Raw genomic sequence first — 25,636 nt, 5'->3', positions numbered from 1 at the left:
AACAATCGGTACTCTTGAAAACACAATAGGTTGGGTTTGGAAGGAGGAGGGTTGGTCAGTCAATTGGTCAGTCAGCCAGTCAACAGTGGCCTCTGGTGAATTATGTGAGAACAACAGACCTGAATGACACTCGCAAAAGAAATTTGAGATCTCAAAAAGAATACACAGCAGCCTCTGGTGTATTTGTGAAAACAAAGGCTGCAAAAAAGTACCTCCTGGGATGTATTTGGCATGCTCCAGAAATGTATATAAGGGTACATTTTCAGAATGAGCCTGGATTGAATATAGTAGTTCATTATGTGAATTTGATTAAAAAGAAAACTTAAATAATCAATTGCGTATAGTCTGACAGCTGTACATTAAAAAATAGCACATTCGTCAGGGGTTTAAATGGACAAGGCTTTAATGCACTATTGCAAATCCCTTTGTCTTCAGTATCATACTAATAAATGTATGGATTTAGAATAATTTAATTTTTAAACCAATCAAATAACGGCCACATCATTCTGACCAATTAAAACATGGTCTCGTTCCAAATGATCACATTTTGCCTCAGTATCAAGTTAGTTGAGGTACAATATATCCAATAAAGAAACAAATAAATGCATTTGGAGTATGTCAAAAAGTCAGTTTACCATTTGTTTTTTGTTAATGTTGGCTAATGTTAACATACTGTAGAAGTTCTGGTAAATTGAAATTGAACTCTGTCAGTCCAGATTTCAGAGTTTAAGTTCAGTTTAGTTCAGTTCGGTGTGGTTTAATTTTCACTGCTGAAAGTCCAAAAACTGAAGAGCAAATCCATCAATTTGCAACTCCTGAAGTCCCAAACCAAGCAAGCAAGTGGCGGCAGTGTCGAGGAACAAACTTCACCAATTGACAAACGTTAAGGAAAAAAAAAAACCTTGAGAGAAACCAGGCTCAGTTGGGCACAACCATTTCTTCTCTAGCTAAATTTCTTGTGTGAAGCTGCAGTCTGACGCCGGAGGCTGGACAACACTGGACGTCCAAGGTGGAGAAACTACAGGTGTGAGTTGGTCACAGACGGGTGAGCAGGCTGGCCCACGGGATCAATGTGAAGACTCGTCACTGGCTCTTTCAGGAATCAATCTCATGCTCCCCACTCCTCCATCATTTGCTCAGGATACGGTCTGGTCCAGGATTATGGAGACTTTTAGAAGTCCTCTATGGTTGGCATCATTTCTTTGTATGTGTTGGTCTTTGAGAATCTCTATGGTTGGCATCATCTCTTCACAGGGCTTGGATCTCATCAATAAGCTTTAAATATCATTAATTCATTAATTTTCTTTTCAGCTTAGTCCCTTTATTAATCTGGGGTTGCCACAGCGGAACCACCAACTTAGAGTTTACTGTTTTGTAAATGTACTGCATGTCCGTTTTAGACACTGATACAAAATGGCAGCAATGATGTAAAAAATGACTACTTACTACTTAAAGTGATGATAATGATATCTTTTTAAATCATTAGATAATGATTAAAGAAGGAACTGAAAGTTGATATGCGTTAGACACCTTTATTGTAATTACCGTTATGACAATTAATGCATTTGTTCACATAATTGGTTAATGCTAAGTTGGAAATATAAATGATGACACATTTAATTCATTACAACAAGCTGTTACTTAATCTGTTAATCAGACTCTATATTGGTTGCTACAATATGTGGTAATCATTAATGGTTGATTTAGTTGTTTAAGACTCATGGCTAACTGTGCATTAGTCATGCATGAATTAATGTGTTTTGGTATGACCATTTTGTAAAATACCAGAGTATATTTCAGTGAAAATGATCTTCAAATTATTTAACTTTGCTTATCACAGAATTACAAACGTCGTACAGGTTTTGAAAGACATGAATGTGGGATAATTACAGAATTCTGAGAAAAATCCCGCAAAATGAAAACTGCAAAACTAATAATATGAAATGTTATTTTTATTTATTTATATTTTTTTTTTAGTTGAATATTCCATTTTCTAACCGGAATTCATCTTATTACAGTGTTAAAATGGGTTCATGGTGATTCTTCCATCTACTGTCAAATTTCTAAAAATGTTTCCTTTAGAAATGTGAGGTATGAATCAATCTGAGTGCCAGAGCTTTCATCACATCAAAGCATTTCACCTTTTGGGAGAGTTTCTCTTCTTCTTATGTCAAGAGTCCCTCATACATTTAAATTCATCCATTTGACAAGCACTGTTACTCTGAGAGACCTGTAGGTAAACATTTTATCTATTTCTGAGAAATCAAACCCATGGCCTTGGCTTTACTTGCATCACCCTGAACTGTTTGAGGAACCTAAAATAACACAAAATTGAAGTCTGCTGCTGTTTTATTAATATTTTAACCTTCACGACAAGAAGTGTTTTTTGTAGTCATGTCACTTCATTATATTTGCATGTCTTGTGTCCCCAAATCCTTTTTTTTAAATCTCAGTTCTGTTGGATTGATGGGAATGTTGTTGTCTTTGAAGGGACGATGAGGAACTTGAGAGTGAGGGAAAGCAGCAGGGTGAGGTTTTAGCATAAGCATATGCCTGCATTAAAAATTGAACCGGGAGCTGTTAAAATAACAAGGGAATGCCAGGATGTTTGATGGTAAGTAGGACAGAATGCTAAATCTTTTATTTTGTTCCAAGCTGATGTATGGCCACTAAGGGTCTCTGCCCTCCAGAATGAGTCTTCGTTTTACAGAGTCCTCTTACTCTCTCTTTCCTTCCCCATTTCTCTATCCACACACCCCAATCAGGAATCGGACAGGAGCTTCTCTGCCGCAGGTGTCCACAGTAACTCTAGCCGAGTTGCCAATGAACGTTAATGAATAATTAAAGAGCCATTCGTGATGTTGATTGAAATGCTTTTTGGGGGAAGTTTCTCAGAGTTTATGTGCTCAGTGGGAGCACTTCTGTATTCATGGAAATAGCATTCTGAGGTTCTACTACATTCTCAAGGAGGTACAGTGGCATATTCAGTTGTTTCAAATGCTGAAACTGGAAAATGAAGCTTTTCCAGGCTATTGCTAATCCCCTCCATCGCCCCCCTCTTCTCCTTCAGTGCGGTACAGGAAAGGTCAGGACGGAGAGATGGATTTAAAGCCTGTGATTGCAGCAGAAAGTCTTGTGTCCTTTCAGAAATTAGATTGAGCGGTTGTACATCTTCTGTCACCAGTGAGAGAGCCGACCTCGTCCACCTCTGCATCTTCCAGCAGAAAACCATAGGTCTGGTCAGGACAGTATCTGTGATGACAGATAGGAAAGAGCATGAAAACAGTGAGGTCTGATTGAAACCTATCTGGAAAAAAGCACTGGATAGTATGAGATAAAATGAACTATAGTGGTACGGACACCATTACATTCTAACAGTTTTCCCACATTTGTTTTGTATGGGAGTTTTTACGCCGGTCTATATTGGTCGATTGAATTGAACTCGAACTCAAGCTTGTGTCCCCATCTGGTGCAGATATGGGGAGGTGTGAATACAGCAATTTATACTCTCGACAAATAGTGGTCAAGCTGAACTCTGGTACAGTTTGAATATGATCAGACCTTGTTTTAGCACATTTACAGTAGTCCCTGCACCTTTTAAATTGTTTGATAGATTGAGTTGTGCACCAGTGGCGTCCAACTAGACAACTCCAGACTATGCTCTAGCTCTGATACAAGTTTCATTTGTGGATAATAGAAAAACATGGGTAACAATTTATTTTGATTGTCCATTTGAATATTAGCAAACTGTCTGCATAATATCTATTGATAACTGCTCCTTCAACTCACACTTAACTGACTATAAGAAACTTTGCAAGGACATGTCAACTCTAACCCCAACTCTAACCCCAACTTAACAGTCTACTTATAATCTAATGAGAATTAGTTGGCATGTAGATGCAATGTAACTTAAATTTAACAAACAAACCATCACAATAAAGTGTGACCAAATGTGTTGTGGTGTTTAGCTGTTAACTAGTCTACTGTTATAACTGAAATGTGTATAAATATTTCACAACCACTTCACACTCTATTTGCGATATGTGAACAGTCCGTCATTACTCCAAAATAAGTTTGTCAGTGGCGGTTCATAGGCCAGCACAGATGACGGTTGTGTAGGCCATTTCAGAACCCAAATAAGAAGACTCTTTCTAGCAGAATTCTTTACGTGTTGGTTGTTCTGCAGTCATCTTCAAGACGTCTATCAGAGTCTGCATGAGTTTACAAGGGTCTCTTTGAGCCTAACTAAGGCCCGTTTACACTAATGCATTTTTCATAAGTTTTGCTATGGTTACGCCATCCATCCACACTACGCCAGAGTTTTCAAGCGCCGAAAACGGAGCGTTTTGAAATCGCTGGAGAGGCCGTTTTCATTCTAAAATGCTGCTGCTCCATCTCAGTGTGGATGAGGGAAAACGGAGACATCTGAAAACAGAGGCGGGCTGCTGAGATTCGTTACCTGATTAGGGCTTTTGTATCATTGCGTATCCTTATTTGTCAAGCCCCGATCACATGACTATAACACATGGCTACCGGAAGACAGCAGACCAGCCTTTACTGTAAACAACAACATGGACACAGAAATGGGAGCGTTGTTTGCACTATTGTCTGTTTCAGGCGCCATTGTGTAGTTATTCATTTGTTACGTTTAGTAAAGACTCACCCTGATCGTCTGTCCACAAAAATACCTCTTGCATTCTTTGCCATTGCGTTCAATGTTCAACCGGCGTTTGTTGACTAACAATAACCAAATGCCGAGCGTGACACATGCTTTCTGTTTATACTAGAACGCGCATGCCCAGAGTGTGCGAATGGTCACGCTTTATACGTTTTTGGCGGCGTAGTGTGGACTGAGATATGTTCAGAAACGCTAGTTGAAACGCTAGTGTGGACGTGGATCGTTTTTGGTCTAAAACGCCGTTTTACAACAAAAACGCACTAGTGTAAACGGGGCCTAAGTGTCTTAGAGTCTACAAGAGTCCTATCTAAAAAACTAAAATCCTATCTAAAGAGCTAGGAACTAAAGTTTGTTTCATGTTTATAAGAGGACAATTGTTGGTGGGACCTGTTCTCCATGGCGGTTTCTCAATACCAACAACGCACAGTTCAGACTTGCCTAGTTCAGACTTGGAAGAATGAACTCCCGAGGTTGCGAGGACACAAGTGGGGTACTTTTTCAAATGGAACAGCAGTGTACTTTATAACGTCACTTACCTCACCATGGATTCATCGATCTCACGGCACATTAACAATACAATTATTGAATTATATAAAGCACGGCCCTGTAATTAATATTATATTGATATAACAAATCTACATTTTTGTTTTAAGAACATGTAAATATAAATCACTATAAATGTGAAGTGAAATGGGTTATTATACACAGACTCTTGTCTTTGATTATTAGATTTAATAAACTACAATGAACATTATACAAGTGTAAAGTACAAGACATACACAATAAAAAATATATATAACGTCAAGCAACTGCGTAAACACGACAAAATAAAATAAAGACAATTATAAAAGGTAACAAAATAATACTGCCAAAATAATACACCTGAGAACAAATAATAGATTTAAAAGACCAAAAACTGTCCGTTAAATATACACAAGATGTATTAAATATCATGTTTTAACTACAATGGAGTGATGAATGAGATCCAGCGGTACATCCGTGATGGACTGGCCAAAGTAAAGCTGCTCTTGGCGGGGGAGGGGATGACGAAGCTTGCGCTGGCAGGCTGGGGGTCAAAGTCCGCATAAGCTGAGGCACATCACCAAAGACGCGCTATCTTTGTGAATAAACTGCCGATTTGAATTTAAAAAAACTACATTCACGCCTGAATTAAACTTTTATTTTGTGACACAGTAAAGGAGTATTTTTAAAACTTTGCGGGTTTTCTCCTCATCCATTAGCGTTTGCTGGTTTAGCTGCAATGCATTCTGGGATACCTGAGCTTCGCAAGTTCGCACAAGTCACCTCTCGAAGCATCCTAGGCCAAAGGGGCATAGCAAGTACACATGTGGGAATTTTATCTGTACTTGGCAAGATGTGAGCTTTGAATTGTAACAGTACTTTGGCGACAATGCTGGATAAGTTGGTGGTTCATTCCGCTGTGGCGACCCCGGATTAACAAAGGGACTAAGCCGACAAGAAAATGAATGAATGGATCTGTCAAGCAGCTGCTTTGTTTTTTATTTATTTATTTAAAAAGCACATTAAAGCTGAGATACAACCTGAAAGACGACAATACAACACTTACTATCACAATTATCAGCACTTTTAACAGTTTATTTTACAGACTTATAATATGCAGCTGTTCTATTGGAATTTTCATTCCAAAATGGCCGCCATGCAATCTGGTGGCTCTTTCCCAAATCACACTAGAGTGTCGCCGCTTGGTGATTCTATGTTCTTTGAATGCATATGCTGATGTTATGTCTGTAATGTGTTCATATACTGTAATACAAGTAAGTTGGAACCATGAGATGTTTAATAATTACACAACATACATGCCGTTGCTCTTTCTGATGTTTATATTACCCGTAGTATTTCACCTAATTGGTTATTTGCGGTCGCAATCAGAGCGAAAATTCTGCTGAATCCTCATTATGCCAGTGCTGTAAGTAATCATTATAGATGGCTGATTTGTTGTGTTTACGTATCCAACCAAATATTACTTCAATTTTTATTGTTAGCTATACTGTCACACTGAGTACAGATTCATTCATTCATTTTCTTGTCGGCTTAGTCCCTTTATTAATCCGGGGTCGCTACAGTGGAATGAAATGCCAACTTATCCAGCAAGTTTTTACGCAGCGGATGCCCTTCCAGCCACAACCCATCTCTGGGAGACATCCACACTCACATTTACACGTACTCATACACTACGAACAATTAGGCCTACCCAATTCATGGGTACCGCATGTCTTTGGACTGTGGGGGAAACCGGAGCACCCGGAGAAAACCCACTTAAACGCAGGGAGAACATGCAAACTCAACACAGAAACGCCAACTGAGCCAAGGCTTGAACCAGCGACCTTCTTGCTGTGAAGCAACAGCACTACCTACTGCGCCACTGCTTCGCCCTGAGTACAGATAGTACTGTTTAATTTATTTAAGTTAAATATCCTTATTTGATGATAAATGCTATCGGTGCAGTGTATTGTGTCAGTCAATGCTAATGGAATTTAATTTCAGTTACTAATAATAATTTGTAATTGTTTCTATATTTCCTCCTTTCTTTGTTGACCATTATTCATACTACAGACATAAGCGGGTACATATATTGGAGAAAATAAATATCTAAATTTCAAGCCTTCTGCTCTCCTGATTCTCCTAACCGGAAGCTGGTCCATATTTGGCTGCCTTAACCAAACATAATTTATATGTTGTAAGTTTACTACAAGTAATATAGATAGGTGAAAGAACCCATCCAGATACAAGTTTCACCCACCCAAATCTAATCAACAAAAGATTTTCTTTGGCCTCAATGGTTTCCTTAAAGACAAAGGCATCGTTGTTGAGACCTTGTTTGCATCACTATAGAATCTACCAATGCTCAGGTTTAATGTCTCTCATACCTGGACTGTTTAGAGTTTTGAATGAAATTACATTTTTAAAAACCAAAGAATATAACTTGTATTGTTAATTTGGAACTGGATTACATACATTATTTCTCCACAGTTGCATGGCTTTCATTGTCCACCAGGCTGATTTTGGCATATGCATGGTTTACAATTTCAGTTCTCATCGATGTGTGAAAGCAAACAGCACTGAACTGCAAACTGAACTCAATTAAACTAAACTTCAACTGTGACATTTATACCAATCTCATCTGAATCAGTTTTATTTTAACTATGATTCACACCGGCATTATACCTCTACTGATTTTCTGGAATGTTCCACTATTTAAAATATGACTTAGGCTTTTAATTCTGGTTCATCAATCTATGTCAAGCTGCTTTGACACAATCTACACTGTTAAAGCACTATAAAAAAGGCAATGAACAAGATGAAGATGAAAATTGGCAACTAACTGGCTTTCCTGTTGGGAATAAACCTTAAGACTTTAATGGTATTACTGCGATAGTGAGACATTGAAGTGCCTTTATCAGCACTGTTTTCTTGTGTTCTCACCAAGGACGTAATCACATCTTTCAACTATGTAAGTTACTAGTAAAGAAATAGAATGATATAAGAAATTCTAGGTGTAGTATAGTTTTAACTACTTGCACACATTCACTTGTATTTAATATACTATTTTGGAAATGTGAAAGGGTTCTTGTCTTGTCATATTCAGTTAGGAATTACACAAATCACGTACTAACACGTCTTATCAGGTACTAACTTATCCAGCATATCGTCACCTTGGAATTATAAGGTTCTATCTGCGTTCTGAATGATTTTGAGATATTGCGCTTCAAAGTTTTTGCATTCCATATAGCAAACAGTATGTGCATAACATTTGTTTTTAAATAAAAACTCTTAAAATGTAAACAACATATAAAAGCATAACACATTGTAAATAAGTTGTCATTTAATATGTCAATACCTCAATTTTAACAAAAATGTTGGATAGAACCTTATAATTCTAAGGTGACGATAATTTTACGCAGTGGATGCCCTTCCAGCTGCAACCCATCACTGGGAAACATCCATACACTCTCATTCAAACACATACACTACAGACAAATTAGCTCATCCAATTCACCTATACCACATGTCTTTGGACTGCGAGGGAAACCGGAGCACCCGGAGGAAACCAAGACATGCAAACTCCACACAGAAATGCAAACTAAACCAGCTGAGGCTCAAACCAGCGACCTTCCTGCACCGAGGCGATTGTGCTACATAATGCACCACAGTGTTACCTATGCCTATGATTACAGTTTCAAATCCAAACAATGCAATTTGAAGTTGGGTAGTTGTATTACTGGATATCACTGTTATTATAGTACTATAGTAAAACGACCTTCGTAAATGAAGGGCTTGCTACTTTAGTCTTACCTCATGCTTTTTTAACATTAAAACTAATGCTTTGACTGGATTTCTGTTCCATTTCTGCGAACCGTAAACCCTCTGCCTTCTTCAAGTGTAATTGGTCTTTTAAATCATTTTGACATTGACAAGTGTTTTTAGACCACTGAGGCAGACCAGCCTGAAAATGTGACTTTTAAGCCATTGTGTCACTTTAACAGAGCACGACATAATGGAGTGCAGTAGATTAATGTAAGATTTGCAATTTGTAAATTCGTCGTTACTGGAAAACTTTTCCCTCTTAGTGCCTGGTTATGAACTTATGGTTTATAAGCACGTTACAATATTTACAGTAGAGTAAACTCTGATTATTTACTCACTCTCAGGTGGTTCAAAACCAAAGAAAGGGCAAATTCATCAGCAGGATCGTGCTCCTTTTCATTCTTTAGCCTCCACACCAAAGTTCCTAAAAAAAGGTCATGGTGCTCCAGGTTTGGCCAGCCCAGTCATCAGACATGAACATCATTGAGTGTGTCTGGTGTAAGATGAAGGAGAAGGCATTGAAGATGAATCCAAATCTTGATAAACTCTGGGAGTCCTGCAAGAATGCTTTCTTTGCCAATCCAGATAAATATAATAAGCTATTGAGTCATAGCAGAGATGTATGGATGCAGTCCTTCAAGCTCATGGGAGTCATACACAATATGACTTTTCCCACTGCACCATGACTTTATATTTTATACTATACATTATTTCAGTGACAAGACTTTTGTCTAAGTAAAGTCAGACCTTACTGTCCTAATTAAATAAATAAAAAAACAAGGCTTGATCATATTTCATTTTGGTAAAATAATCATAATCTAGAGGCCTGTGCCTTTCATAAAAACTTACTTCTGATACCAAACGATCAACCTGAAGTCAAGTTATATTTGTTGTTCCTAAATCTTGGGTAGGAGACAAGACCTTTGTCATATAGTGTATAGAAATCAATGGTCACCCTTTTTCAAAACACCACATTTTGTGTTCAAGAAAAAGAAAGCAGGACCTCAAACAGGTTTGTGAGAAGTGAATGGTGATTAAATGATGGCAAAATTTATATTTTTGGGTGAACTATTTCTTTATAGCAAAAATAGCAAGCTGGAGTGAAAGTTGTATTCTTTTATTACATTTACCATTGGATTTATTAATGAATTTATTGTTTTATGATTGATTGGACTCTTGTTCTTAATTATCTCATGTCTTTATTTATTAATCACAGGGTAGTGCAAGAGTCTTATTATACAAGAGTTTCAATTGCATTAAAATGGAATGTTCAGATTAGTAGGAGAGGGAAAGATGTGCAATTAACATGGCTGTCAGTAGTAGTGGACAAATTGTTAACACTTAGTCGAACAAGGCTATTGAAGCGCTGATTGAGTGTGTTGAACTCTGGCCTCAGTTGTGTAGAGGGGCAGTTGGTGCTATTGTTAGTACGTACCAGCGCTATCTAGAATGTTATGGACTATTTAAAATGTTTTCAATAATAACAACTTTTATTTGACTTAAATAACCATATTTATTTGTTCATATTACAAATTTCTATATAAATATTATAATAAACAGATTTCTAGATGTCAACATCACCCCCATATTTATGTTTCTCTTTGTGTCTCAGCTCCCTGTCAGAATCAAGTTCTATGATTGTTGAATTTATTTATTTATTATGTTAATAGTTTGAGTTGCTTTTTTGGCTGGAGTCAAATCATTTTTACAAGTTTAATAATAGTTAGCTGTAACTGTATTGTTGGCTGCAGCTTAATTTTTCTAATATAATATTAAACATTGTGTAACACCTGCTTCTGTTATTTTGTTTCCTGCCATATGTGCTTGGATCTGCTTTTTATAGTGGAACTTGATAAAATTGCCATTTCGATGTGGAGTTTGCATGTTCTCCCCATGTTTGCATGGATTTCATTCAGGTGCTCCGGTTTCCCCCACAAGTCCTAAGACATGAGGTATAGGTAAATTGGGTAAGCTAAATTGTTCATAGTGTATGTGTGGGAATGAGAGTGTATGGGTGTTTCCCAGTGATGGGTTGCAGCTGGAAGGGTTTGTTAGTCCTGTTTGTTAGTACTGAAGACGTGAACTGTTTCATTAACACTCTTTTCAATTTAATGAACTGGTTTGACCGGTTCACTTAGAAGATCCCGTTAAAAACAAATGATTCATTCGCGAATCGCCCGTCATCACTACAGACAGTGAGAAACAGAAACATTTATTAATTCATTTTCTTTGCGGCTTATTCCCTTTATTAATCCAGGGTCGCCACAGTGGAATGAACCGCCAACTTATCCAGCACGTTTAACGCAGCAGATGCCCTTCCAGCTGCAATCCATATTTGGGCAACATCCGTACACACCCATTCACACTCAACTAATGACAATTTTCAGCTTACCCAATTCACCTGTACCGCACAAGCGGCAATCTCCCACTCTCCCTCGGGAAGCCAATACGTAAGTAACTAAAACTGCCTTGAGGGGGCTGGCTCCAGGAAGTCCGGGGCTGCGTCCGAAACCGCATACTTCCATACTATATAGTACGCTAAAATCAGTATGCGAGCCGAGTAGTGTGTCCGAATTCATAGAATTCGAAAATCAGTATGCGAGAAGTACCCGGATGACTTACTACTTCCGGAGGAGATTCTAGAGTGCGCATCCCATGCATGCTGCGCTATCCCATGATGCCCCTCGAGCGAATTCATGAATGGGACTAAAGCGACGCAATTGACGCAGGTAGGTCACGTGACCATGACAAAATGGTGAATGTAGCATGTCCGAATTACATTCATACTTTTCACATTCATACTGTATAGAACGTAATTTTCTAACAGCCGAGTAGTACGTTTAAATTCAAATGCAGTCTCTACTGAGTAGTAGGCGCTTTCGGACACAGCCCAGGTCATTTCATACTGCAATGGGAAATTGGCCATTTTTATAGCTGATCAAAACATGCTCACAGCCTGGTACAAACGATGGTTTTGGTGCATATAGCCATGATTACCCTTCATGACAACAGAGAGGGGGGTGAAACTTATCCATTCCGTTTTTATTAAGTTATATTAAGTCTGCATAATTAAGGGCGTGGCCACATGAGTGACAGTTAGATCTCGCTGTCTTGTCACCTCAGCTGATTACGGCTAAATAGCCAATGAACTGAGCATATACATCATATTTTTGTGTTGTTAATGTTGTCAATTGCCTTTTGGGATTATTTCCTACAATTATCAGATGATGTGGCATGCTGTGTGCACTTAATTGTGCTCACGAATCATTCACGTGGCCTCTGTTTTTCTGGTGAGTGAAATTATATACTTATATACCATCTCTATAAATTATTTGTTTTATTTAAGGTCATTTATCATTTATAATGTTCTTTAGAGCTGTAATGCCCTCCAGAATCTGACAGTTTGATTAGCTGTAGGCTCTAGAACAGTCATCTGAAGCGTTGTCATACAGTAATATGTATGGATTTCATCAATAGTCTTGCATTTACTAACACAGACTATATCTGAAGTGTTTGGACGTATTTCGTGTTTTCCTCCTGTTGAAAAACGTCATAAGAACAATGTTTAGTGTCTCTGTGTATTACAGCAGTGTTTTTAAAAGTCTAAACACTTTATGGATATAATGTACAGCCAAGTACATGTGGTCAGAACACAAACGAGTCGCAGGTATTAACATATTAAACGCTTCTCCCAAAGTAAATTCTGTCTGCCAGGTCCAAGCAAAATGCCAGCAGGTGTCTGTAGCTCTGCTCACTCTCTGCCTCTTTGCCCTTGTTTGGTATTCTTTTAGCTTCATTTGTGCTCTTCAGAAATCTAAGGGTGACATCATGGATACTACTTCCATATATTTTGCAGTCAATGGTACTGCATGTCCTGGACTGTGCGGAAAACCGGAGCACCCGGAGGAAACCCACGCGAACGGAGGAAGAACATGAAAACTCCACACAGAAGTGACCCAACTGACCCAGCCGAAACTGGGTGAGGCGACAGCACTACCTACTGCGCCACTGCATCACCAGATACAGAAACAACTATTCATTTTGTTATTAAGCATTTTAAAGGTTTAAAACAGTTTTTTTTTGCCTTAATAAATTATTTCATGCTAGTACTCTTAGGCTTAATTGCGGTCTTTATCTCAATGGACATTGAATTTACTTACTAATAACACAAAACATACAAAAGGCATTACATGCTTTCATTAATCTTTATACAGCATGTATAGTTCTGGGCTCAGAACGTACTCAGAATATAATTTTTCCTACATTTTGTTTAAAGGAAAATGAAGGTGTACTTATATAGGTGGTTGTTAAATTCAGAGTTTCTCTATAAAAAAGGTGAAAAAACACCATGCAAATTCTGAAAGAAATCAAACTTCAGCCAAGTAAGGAAAAGTAATGCAAAAGCAACTTAAAAGTAATATAACGTATTACTTTCCATGAAAGTAATTGGAGGAGTAACTCAAAATAATGCAATGCAGTACTTTTCAAAAGTAACTTTCCCCAACACTGGTCATGAGGGTATTATAATTGTGTCGTGAATATTTTTCTGCAAACAAAATAAATTGGTCTTTACAAACATCACTATTATTTAATGACATTAAGTGAAATTTTAATGACAAATACATTTTTTACCCTTAAATTTGAGATCATGACATAATGAATAATGCTGTTAAAACATTCAATAACCCAATTATAATGGCCTCATGACAATCATGTTTTTGACAGATTTATGCCACTTTATGATGTCTTGATAATGTCAAGTTGTCACAACAATGACAAAGACAGGTCATGGTGTATTTGGTTATTTCACGTTTCCATAACAATGACATCTCAAACAAACGTGTCCTTTGCATTTAAAAACGACATAACTAAGCAAATGATACTTAATGGCAGTGGTGTACTGTAACTAATCATTTAGCTGCTAGATGTTAGTCAGATAACATTTCTATGTTCCTTCTATGTTGATCTCTGCTCTATGTTCATCTTAAAATGCTTATAATAAACCGATGTTTGTTTACCTTCAAGCTGTAGTTCAGTTGCTTGACGCATGTGCACGTGAAGAAGTGCTTTAGTGAGCACCAGCACTAACACATATTATGTACATCTCGGCATGCAAAAGTGTTTCTTCATATATTTTCATCAAAGTTGTTTAGCATTTACCGGTATTTTAGAACGGAGGTGTAAATGTTTTTTTTGTTTTGTTTTTTTTCCAGGAAAAATTCTGAAATGTTAAATACATTGTAGAAAATCTCCTAAATATTCATGACATATGTCATGTCATGTCATGATTATAATGGTTTTACGAACAGCCCCTTCAAGTAATTTATTACCAACTCATTTGCACAAGAATAAAAGTTGTATTGTTGGCCTTTCAGAAGTCATTTCAGTGAAGTGAAATCTACTATAATATCAGTAATTCTACCCTAGTTATCGCTTTGTACTTTTTTTCTGAGAGTGTAATTTATACATGGGCTTCTGCTTCTCTTTCATGGAAATAACCTGGGAATAATTGGGTTACAACGTACAGCGTAAAGTGCCTTTTAATCTGGCTTTTCAGTGGGACCAAACGTGAGTATCTTGTTTCCTCCAGACATCAGATCCTCTCCAGTGAATTTCCCCTAAGTTTTCTGCCCCCCAGCAAAATGTTTTCCCTCACTCGTCTTGTCTGCCCTCTCTATTCTCTTCCTGTGCCCTATCGCCTTTGTTCTTTCATTGCCCTTTCGCTGGATTTCATCTCCTCTCCTCCGTTCTACCTCTCAGCAGTCCCTCGATCCTGTTGGCCTCTAGCATGGGCGAGTAAACAGTGAGTGTGTAATTGCTCCCTGTGGCCTGGTGTTTTTGTTGTAATTGCTCTAACGATTGCAAACTGTGCTTCAACTGTCCCAGACCAACTGCTTGTCCAAGGTCACCTGAAGGCAAACACGGGAAGCAGAGCAATGGCCATGTCACACATACGTGACACAAAAATCTCCTAATGTCACATATACGGATGTGGCCACTTTCAAGCTCCATAGCACTCGCAGAACACTCTAAAAAGTGGTTTAAAAGTGTAAAAGTGGACTTTATTTTAAACCTGTGCCTTAAAAGCATCAAGTTGACTTTACTTTGTGAAGTTTATTTCTAAACTAATTTCGGGAGGAGTACGTGTTTATGATTGACCATGGCTGGTCCCACATTAGCTATCATATTATTTACCAATCAGACGAATCCAAAACACACATAAACAAGAGGATTTCCTTACCTTAGTTATCTTCATCTTGAAGAATCCATCCATCTTGACTACTTTTTCCTAGCATAATTCAGGGTGAGGCGGCAGTTGTCTTAGTTGTCAGCACTGTTGACTTACAGCATGAAGGTTGCTGGTTCAAGCCCCAGCTGGGCCAGTTGGCATTTCTGTGTGGAGTCTGCATGTTCTCCCTGTTTCCTCCGGGTGCTCCAGTTTCCCCCACAGTCCAAAGACATGCGCTATAAGTGAAGTGAACAGACTAAATTGGCCGTAATATATTAGAGCGAGGATAAGGACAGAATCTGCTGTGTAAAACATTTGCTGGAATAGTTAGGGGTTTATTCTACTGTGGCAACCCCTAAAAACAAAAGATTAAAGCTGCGGTCGCATTAGAGTTTGAAAATACAATATTCTGTCATGCGGCGATGCGAAAAAGGGCGGGATTAAACAAGCTTATTAGACATTTAAAAAAGCAAGCGATTGCTCCATGTTGTAAATGTCTGTCCACAGAGATCTATTTTGATCCTCAATGATCTCACGCAGTCAAGTGATGGTGCAGGTCAGATTTCATCAAGCTTGAACTTTGCACCACAGCAACCTGCGAAATTTGACGCATGACCCTACGTTTCCGGTCTGACGCATTCGCGTGCGTATGAATGGAAGTCTATGGGGAGAAAAGTCAAGTGTGACCACAGCTTAAGCCGAAGGAAAATTAACGAATGAATGAATGCAGGTGAGCTCTCGAGACCTACCTGAGCTCAGACTCCCCTTTCTCCCATTGAAACGGGAGGAAGCCCTGGGCTCGAGGATCTTCTGAGACTCCGGGACAGCATGCCAAACATGCTTTATTTAACAATCATCATCTAAGTGTGAACTCTTGAAAAAAAAGTGAGTAAAAAGAAAGCAACATAGGCTCATTGTGAATACATGATACCACCATATACATTTTTGGAGAGCTCGAATTATGTAGCCAGAGATATGTATGGCTGCATTTTATCTTTCAAACAAACGCTACGGGGAGGTATGATGCCGATGACGGTTTCTGTTTGTTTTCACAGTACAAGCTGACCACTTACTTTCGTGTGGACAGCTTTTCCTCTGTTACCAGATTTCACTGTCGCTCACCACTTACGCTGATGGACTTAAGCCTGATTTATACTTCTGCGTCAGGTGACCGGCGTAACCCACGGCGCATGCAATGCGCGTGGCTATGCATTTATACTTCTGCGCGCTGTCTCTGTTGGTCTGCATTAACACTTCCGAAATGCTAGTTGGCAGTGTAGTGTAAATTTTTTTCTCTGTGTCGAGTTTCTTCGCTGCTTTTTTGCGTTTCCTGAACACTTCCAGGATGTACAAGGGGGTAAACTCGCTCATTTTGAGGCAGGAACCGGCGGACGTGCAACAACTTTAACTATGAGGTAAACACAAAACAAAACTATCCATCCGGAGCTCCTTGACGGGACTCCACACTTGTAAACAATCGCACGCGCCATTCGCACGGCTCTCGGTCCCGCCCAGACTCGTCAGCGCTACCAAGCCGACCAATCACAGAGCTTGCGCTACGCGTCGTTGCGACGTGTAGTTACATTTTTTGAGAGGTGCACGTCAGTGACGCCGATGGCCACGGCGAAGGACTATGCGTCAGCGCCGTAACATATGCCGGCGTTTGACGCAGAAGTATAAATCAGCCTTTAGGAGGCAGAATTGACCACAATGACAGGGTTTGAGTCCAGTGAAGAACGGTTCCAGAAAGCGGGTAAGACAAAAACAAAAGGCAAAAACAAAACAAACAAGTAAATAACAGGGTGAGAACATGGTAAGATCTGAAAACATGTTAAAATCAGGCAACTTTTCTGAAAACACTTTCTTTTGAAAAATAATATTTGTAAGGTTTAGGTAAGGGAGTGTGTGAGGGGATCGGTTGGTCAGTCGGTCAGTCAGCGCTCTCTGGTGGATTTACACGAGAACGGCAGCCGCGAATGTCACTCTAGAGGGAAACTTGAGATCTCAAAAAGTGTACACAGCGACCGCTGGTGGATTTGTGAAAACAAAAACTGCAAAAAACATAGCTCCTGGGACTTTTCACACTCTCTAGAAATGTTTACAGGGGTAGGTATCCATTATGAATCTGGGTTGAAAGTGAGTTAACTTGATTGACTTAAGTTGACTTGATTGTGCACATAATTTATTTACTTACATTAACTAATGGGCCATTATATTAAAGTTTAACCCTTATTTTTTTAAAGTCAACTAAACACTTTAAAATAAATTTGTTCACTTTTTTAATTGAAGCAAACTAATAGCTTCTTACAGTGTAAAAGAAGACAGTAAAGATTAGCATGCAGCCATTGTAGAACAATGCTTATTCCATTTTGGGAAATATTAAAATCTTAACAGCTTAGCTTATAAATATTTTAATAGTAGAGTGCTATTGAATATTATTTAACTGACTTAAAGTGGCCCTATTATGCTTTTTCAAATTTTTACCATTGATGCACTGTGCTAAAGTCTAGATCAAAGTGCAGAACATGTAAAGTTTTTTGTCCCCTGCTGTAAATGGTTATCCAATCATAACAAACTAGGCCATCTGACCAATCAGAGCTCTGTAAACTTTCAGAAGGGAGGAGTTTAGAAAGAAATGAGAAGTTAGTCAATGTGTATTGTGAGAAAATGTAAGCATTTTTAGACTTTAAATGTATGTAAGACTTTTGTAGAAAACCTTCTAAATGTTTTTTATGGTATAATAGGGGCACTTAAACCCAGTAGTACTGATGATGCATTGCTATTGCAGCTGGTTCACTGGCACTTATGCTGGGTCATTGCTTTAGTGGGCATTAACAGTTGGCCTAAAAAAGGAAAATAATCAAAAGAAACAATTTCCGCTGTACATAATAGGCTCTGAAAGAAATTACTGTTTCATATCCCTTCCAAACCATTATGACCTTTATAAAACACAAATGAAGATATTTAGAAAAAAAGGATGTTGTTCAAACTATTGAAATCAGTATAACCTCAGAATAAAATGTACAAAACATTTACAAAGATACATTTGTGTAATAATTTATCTGTAAAGAATGTCTATCTATACCTTATTTTACATTTTAGTCCCTATTGACAGCATTCATTCTCTTTTAATCACTACTTTGATAGTGTTCAAAGTGGATTCTAGACTCTATTATTATAGTATGGACAAAAATTCTAAACATCACAATATCAGTTCAAAAATGGCCAACAGAGGCTCATTGTGAAAATGTACCTCTGTATACATTTCTGGAGAGTGCAAATTATGTAGCCAGAGGAACGTATAGCAGCATTTTATATATTTTTGTTGTTGTTATTGTTGTTGTTAACAACTGTTTATTGAGTTTTTCCGGAAACAATATAAAAAATAAAATAAATAAATAAATAAATAAATAAATAAATAAATAAATAAATAAACAAGAGCAAATTTAAAGCCCTCTCCTGCCCATCCCACCTCTGGTAGAATTCAAAAGATTAATAAAAAATGTAAAATAACAATTATTTATTTATTAATAAATAAATAAACAAATCAAATAATTTTATAAAGAAATTCTATAAAGACTTAAAAAAGAATGACACAACATCAAAAGCTTAATGCCATATACTGACAGTTTTTACATTAGGACCATGTATACAGAAAGTTGAGAGTTCCATTGAGAGAATGTCCAACAAATACACAGTCCAGGTTCGTCTGTCCATATAGCATTTTATCTTTAAAATGAACAATACAGGGTGGTATGATGTCACTGATGGCTGTTTCTTTTCGTGTTACTGGCAGAACGCTTAACTTGACGACTTTTCTGTTGTTTTCAGCAGTGGTGGAAAGAGTACTGAAAAGTCCTACTTGAGTAAAAGTACCATTACTTGCCTCAAAATTTAGTGCAAATAGAGTAAAAGGATCTGTAGTGAATATTACTCAAAGTATGAGTGAAAAGTAGCCCTTTTAAAAGTAATTGAGTTGTTTGTAGTGAGTATTATGCTGTAAAAAGCTGATGCATTTACATGAAATTTTTGGATGTGTGCAAAATGTAACATTCTGTAGTGCATTTAGTTATTGCCCAGCAAGCACACAGCATCATAAGACGTTAATATTAGGTTAAATTTAAATTATGACCAATTTAGATCAGGTGACCAAAATTCAAGGTCTAGCTAGCGTCTAAGGACAATGTTATTTAGTCAAATGATGTACAATGTCAAATGACATTGATATTAGGTTAATTTTAGGTTGTGTTGGAAAGCGACCAAAATCTAAAGTCAAGTCATAAACTTAAGTCATATTGACATCAATACTGACAGTTATTTGTCAGGTATGGCAACCAAAATCCAACATCTGATAGACGACATAGTAGTAACGTCCACACGTCAAGCTGTAACATTATTAGACGTTAATATTTGGTTGATTTTAGGTTGGAAGTTGGATATTGATGTCGGCCTGAAGTTGGGTTCAGACGTCACCCAGATTTTCATTTACAAACAAAATGCAACGTCCCAATGACTTTGGGGTACAACGTCAATCTGACCTCATGTTGACATCCTGTACCTGCTGGTTGTTTAAGGCCATTTCAGTCATCATGCAGTAAACAGCCGCCATCTTATCTTCAGTGACATGCATCTAAACGGTCTCTGGGTCAATGTGTGTAAAGATTTTGAACATCTTCTTGGACACTTTTAATGCTTCCAAACTCCAGTTATAAATTGACCATGTCTTGAGATATTTCGTTATGATGCAATTTACCTTCTATGTGCAATTTTATTGGTTAGGTATCACAGGACTAATGTTTCTAATCCCATAGACAAGAAAAAAGACAACTGCAGGTTGAAGGAAAATAGTGGAGTAAAAGTACCAATACTGCGCTAAAAATGTACTCAAGGGAAAGTAAAAGTACACATTTTTAAAGTGTACTTTCACTTCTACACCCCCTCACCTCAGCTCATGTTCAAACCAAACTGAGTTCGGCACGGTGTTTCTTATGGCAGGTTTTATCCTTCATACATGTTGAGAGAACGAGTTGATTGACTTGATAAGGGAATATGTCTTGATATAACCCACTCAGACGTGACTTAGTTAGGTGTGAAGTTATGTATGATCTTAATTGTTGCATTAGTCTGAATGTAAATCCCCTCGTCAGGCAGTGCTGGAGCAGCATGAGAGGACCACAGCGCATCAAACAAACAGTAATAACAAAGGAAAAACACACAACTGAAGACACTTAAATGCGTGTATTTGCAGCAGCTCTGTGATGCATGTCCACAACTTTGTGCATTGGATTAAATTAGGCTGTGCAGTCTCTAAGTTCAGTCCGTTACAATCATGGTGGCAACCCAGGCAGACACAGGCAGTCAGGCAGCGTAATAAACAAAGTGCGAAACAAAGAGTGAAACAAAGTGCATCAAATGATCAGAAATTAAAAGGGGCAAACAATAAATATATAGAATATAGAATAAATATATAATTTTACACTATACACACATCTGATACTTGTGTTTGCAGCGGCTGCACATCCACAACTCTACGCTTTGGGTTACATTAGGCTTTACAGTCTCTTTTTCTTTAATTGTTTGTGTTCAGCGGACGAAACTTAACCAACCCCATGACGCAGACACAGCGACATTCCAAGATGGCTGTACCCTAGGTCTAAAATCTATAGCAAAACATGCTGTTTTCTGCTAAATGGTTACATTAATCGAGTTTGTTTAATATATTTTCATTAAAGTGGAATCCAATGTAAATAATAAGGTAAACCTGACTGAGTGCTTCATTTCCCCTTTAAAACTACTTAGTGGATTACAATTCCTGAGAAAAACTACTCAGTTACAGTAGTTAGAGTATTAGTAATTTGTTACTTCACACCACTGGTTACCAGTTTGCTCAGTAGCTCACCACGTACGTCGGTGTACAGTACTTGAGACGCAGAGAGGAGTTGACCACAACGACAGGGTTTAAGTCTGGTGGAAAATGGTTTCAGAAAGCAGGCAAAACAAAAACAAATAACAAAAATAAATAAATAAATGAATGAATAAACAAGTAAATAACAGGTTGAGAATGTGATAATATCTGAAAACATGGTAAAAAATCAGGGCTATTTTTCTTTGCATTGCTTTTGAAAACACTGTCGGTTGGGTTAGGGAAAGGGAGTAATCAGGTCAATTGGTGCTTTTGAAAACACTGTTGGTTGGGTTTAGGGAAGCTGCTGGGTGGGATTATTGGTCAAATGGTCACTCAGTCAGTCAGTCGACAGTGGCCTCTGTTGGATTTATGTGAGAACTGCAGGCAAGAATGGCACTCACGAGAGAAATATGAGATTTGAAAAATCATACACAGCGACTCTGCAAAAACTGCAAAAAAAAACAAAAAAAAAAAACATTTTTCCTGTGACATATTTCGCACTGTTCAGAAATGTTTACAGGTGTACATAGAATGAGCCTGAGTTCATGCATTATGAACAATGATTTCTGGATTGGATCAATTTGCAAATGCCTTTGAAAGGCTCTCTACTTTAAGAAATAAACTTGTGAGGAGGATGAGCAAGACAACTCTGCCTGTACAGTTACTTTTAATTATTCTGTTTCTGCACCTGAATGATGTTTGACTATGGAAAACCATGAAGCAACGTTTACTTCACTTTAATCTTTGCTCTATTATATTTGTTTATGCTGGCAATTTTCTTCCTTCTTCTTTATTTTTTTATGCATGATTCACTTGCTTACAAAGTCCTCACAGTGAATCTAAAATAACGGTTTCTTTCAAAATAAAGCATTCAAGTCATCTTATGAAATTGTATTCACATCTCAATGTATAGTCGCAGAAAAATTGCTGCATTAGACATTATGAAAATTATCTGATGTGTATGATCTTTAATTCACACATTACCAGTAGATCACTCACAAACAAATCCACTCCCGTTGCATTTTTAAGGATTGTAAGATTGCATATAAGAAGGAATGCAGGAAGGTTTTTTTTCATTTCTCTCATTATCTTAATGAACATTTATACTTCAGGGTAAAAATGCCCCCTAAATAAACAGTCCACCTGATTTGCTTTAATGTCTAAACAGAGCCAGAGTGCTGTAAGCATAAAGTTCAGGAACAAAACACAAATGGCTCTGCATAATAAGTATATTTGTTTCCAGGCAACTTGCGTAATGAGATTATGTTGCTCTAATGCTGATGACAAGACTTTGATATCCGGTGATGAGGCTTAATTCACAATACACACAACACCCGGGAGCGCCTGAGGGTCACCTGTACCTTTGACAATCATTATTTTGAAACATGTTTGTTTGCTGAAGCCGTAAACCTCACAGGCAGGGCTTTTACATGGAGAGTTGTTATGCTTCGGGCAACCTGTGTTTGAGTTCCAGCTCAGGAACCTTCTCTAATCCCAGACTTTACCATAATTAAATTGTTTTCAAATGCCCTGCTCATTGTATCTGTTACATGTTTGATAAATTTAATAAATTCCAAAATCCTCATGTTGTGTTAATTACATTCACGTTGTAACGTACAAGAGCATACAACGGGGTGGAAGTTCCAAATGCAGCTTTGTGGAAGAATGGCCATACAGGCAAGGGGTCAACACAGGAGCAAACAACTACAGTATGTCACGGGTAATCCTCAAAGAGTAATTTGAAATCCGGGTCGAGGCAGGCACCAAACAGTCAAAAACTAGGAAACAGTCCAAGATCAGAAACACAACAGGGCAAAAACACAAAAATGCTCAGGAATGCACATAAGTGTAAAGTTATGGTCACACTGCACTTTTTGCCCCATTGACTTCCATTCATACGCATGCGAATGGGAGAGACTGGAAACGTAAGTTCATGTTTAAGTTTCGCAGTTCGCTTTGTTGCAAAGTTCAACCTTGGTGAACTCTGACCTGCACAATTGCATCCCGTGATTTCATGAGACCAATCAAAGATCAAAACATGACCTCTCTGTACAAAAATGTAAAATATGGGATATGCTCGCTTTGTTAATATATATGACTAATTTGTTATAGCTTTTGTTTGTTTTATTTAAGTTTATTTAGAGTTTATTGAATCCGATTTTTGTAATCCTTTGCAGTTCTCTGTGTGTGCGCTGCTATATCAGTTCAGTATGTTCATTTTGTTACATAACTGCCCCCTTGCTGGTCATGTCTTTCTTGTGTTAGACCATTTTGTGCAGTACCGCGCAACACTGCAGCATTGCGTGTGGTCACATTCCTTCACTCGCGCATTCTTAGTGGTCACATCTAATTTATCTGAGTACTAGATGAATTAAGGTGGCTAATTGAGTGTGTGTGTGTGTGTGAGAGAGAAGTGTACTCTAAGTTCTGGGTTCTGGATGAAAGCTGGATGAAAGGGCATCCACTGCATAAAACCTGCATAAAAATATATCTGCTGATAAATCAGGAACTAAGCCAAAGGAAAGTGAGTGAGCTTTTTGAGAAAGAGGTGAACTCTCTTTTCTGTCCATTTTTTGAAGAAAAGATAGAACAGAGCTTAACTGCTTGAATCAACTCTGAATTGCACATCAGACTCAGTGTGCAACGTTTATGTGTGTGGCAGACCTTTCAGATACGAATACAAATTAAAAGCCTACCTTTATCCACAAGTGGAAGTAGAATATGAGCAGTCCTCAAGCCATGTGAAGAAAACGCTTGCCATTTGGAGTGTGCATTATTACATCAAGCAGTCAATGAACAGACTGGGCGGTGTGTGAAACTTCCAGCATCCCTAACCCAACATATGCTGCTAACCAACCATGCAGGGAGACTAATTACAAAGTCCGGCATCCAGTTCCACTAGCAGACCTGTGGCTCTAAATGGTATTTGATCTTCCTCTACATGGCGCAGAATCCCTTCTGACAGCCTTTTATCACTCTATTGGAGGTAAAAAGCCTGGGAAATGGGCTCTCAGAGACAGAGCTGCAGCATCCCTCAACGAAGTGATGAAAATAAGTAACTGTCTGGGAGTGGGTGAGACTGAGACGTGAGTGGAATTTGTGAGTGACTGACAGAGATGGGTAACAGGGCCTCGGGGGGTCTCGCATGGCCCACCGCGGCGACGAATAAGGATGTGAGCGCTGAAGACTGCAGTGTGTGTGTGTATGTTTGGGATGTGGTGACAGCCTGGAGACCGCAGTGCCGTTCTCCCGGTTCTCCCCGTGACACCGGCTAGCTGTGATGAATGCAAAATTGATAGGGCTCATTGAAATTCACAGACGAGAGGAATCTCCATTGACTCGCTCAGCAGCGCCAGCAGCTTGTTTGGAGGAAATTAATTTAATAACAAGATCAGTAAGGCGTCGTGATTGTGGCCTCGCCCCAATTTACATATTAATGAATTTGTGCGCGAGGCATTTCTGGACGAGGAGTCACCACCTATTACCTTTCCGGCCCCTTGAGCTGTGTTTTGTTGGTTCGGCTAGGAAACAATCTTTAGCATGATGCATCGGAGGAATAATGGTGGGAAACACACCTTTCATTCTGGGAACGGAGTGTCAGATATGTGCCATGTAAGCACAACCCTGATGTAGCTTCTTGGTAATACGGCCGTTATGGTTGAAAATTCCAGCAGAGCTTGTAAAGTACTTGTCTTTTAATGTACATTTTGATGTATTATGTATGGGGTGTGCGTGGCGAATTGACACTTTGAGTCCATAGACATAATAAAGATTTATGTGACGGCTTGGGGGACAGCTGTATTCGCTACGCCTGCATTATTATGCAGCAGCAGAAATGCAAAAGGAATACGGGATGAATTCGGATGCCCCAGAGATTGGCCTCTATGAATTTGTATTTCTCTGCAAAGGCAAATTAGTTGTTGTGTTGTTTTTCGACTTTATCTCATTCGCCGTCTCTTTGAATTCCTCTCTCCTTATCTCTGCCTTTGGCTGCAGTGGTCCAGACTGTCTTCTTTTCTAATTTGCTCTCCAACAGGTCTCTCATTTATCTCCGGGTTTGTGTGAGAGGAAGGAGTCTCTTTCTGGTGAACTGTGACTGCTCCGAATCCTCCGGCAGAGAGAACAACTCAATCACACTGAAACACTGAGAGCTCTCACAAAGGCCGCTCATTTGTTTCGAAGCTTCAGACTTTTCCTGCAGACTGAAACTTCACTTTAAGTAATGTTAAAGGTCCCAAAGTATCAGGAGCTTCACGCTGTCTCATTTTCAGCACATCAAACCATATATTAGTGGGTACTGAAACTTGTAGAAAGCTCTTAAAAAAGAACAGTGTCCATTAAAAAATAACTGGCCAGTGAAGAAAAATTTTTAACTTTTAGACAAGTTTGTTTTTTCTTCAGATCAGATTGGCAAACTAAACACTTGTTGTGCATTAATTCATTGTAAATGTTATGATCACCAGCTACAACTACAGCT

General features: G+C 38.4%; 1 long non-coding RNA gene across 2 annotated transcripts; it reads right to left on the bottom strand.

Annotated features, from left to right (window-relative positions):
* Positions 1-380: 380 nt before the first annotated feature.
* Positions 381-24,379, bottom strand: LOC141381301 (uncharacterized). 2 transcript variants are annotated; one of them, XR_012401249.1, is made up of 5 exons: positions 23,856-24,379; positions 16,328-16,392; positions 16,004-16,127; positions 15,267-15,490; positions 1,515-3,252 (listed from the first exon to the last, which is right to left on the bottom strand). It is a non-coding gene; the product is annotated as an uncharacterized lncRNA (long non-coding RNA). The 2 variants fall into 2 exon arrangements; XR_012401250.1 differs by lacking the exon at positions 16,004-16,127 and having other exon boundaries at positions 381-3,252; positions 23,856-24,224.
* Positions 24,380-25,636: the final 1,257 nt, after the last annotated feature.

Source organism: Danio rerio, chromosome 3 (assembly GCF_049306965.1).
Source record: "Danio rerio strain Tuebingen ecotype United States chromosome 3, GRCz12tu, whole genome shotgun sequence".
In the NCBI taxonomy this organism is placed as follows: Eukaryota; Metazoa; Chordata; class Actinopteri; order Cypriniformes; family Danionidae; genus Danio; species Danio rerio.
The sequence above is the reverse complement of the archived record's forward strand: the minus strand, read 5'-3'. Positions and strand labels throughout refer to the sequence as shown.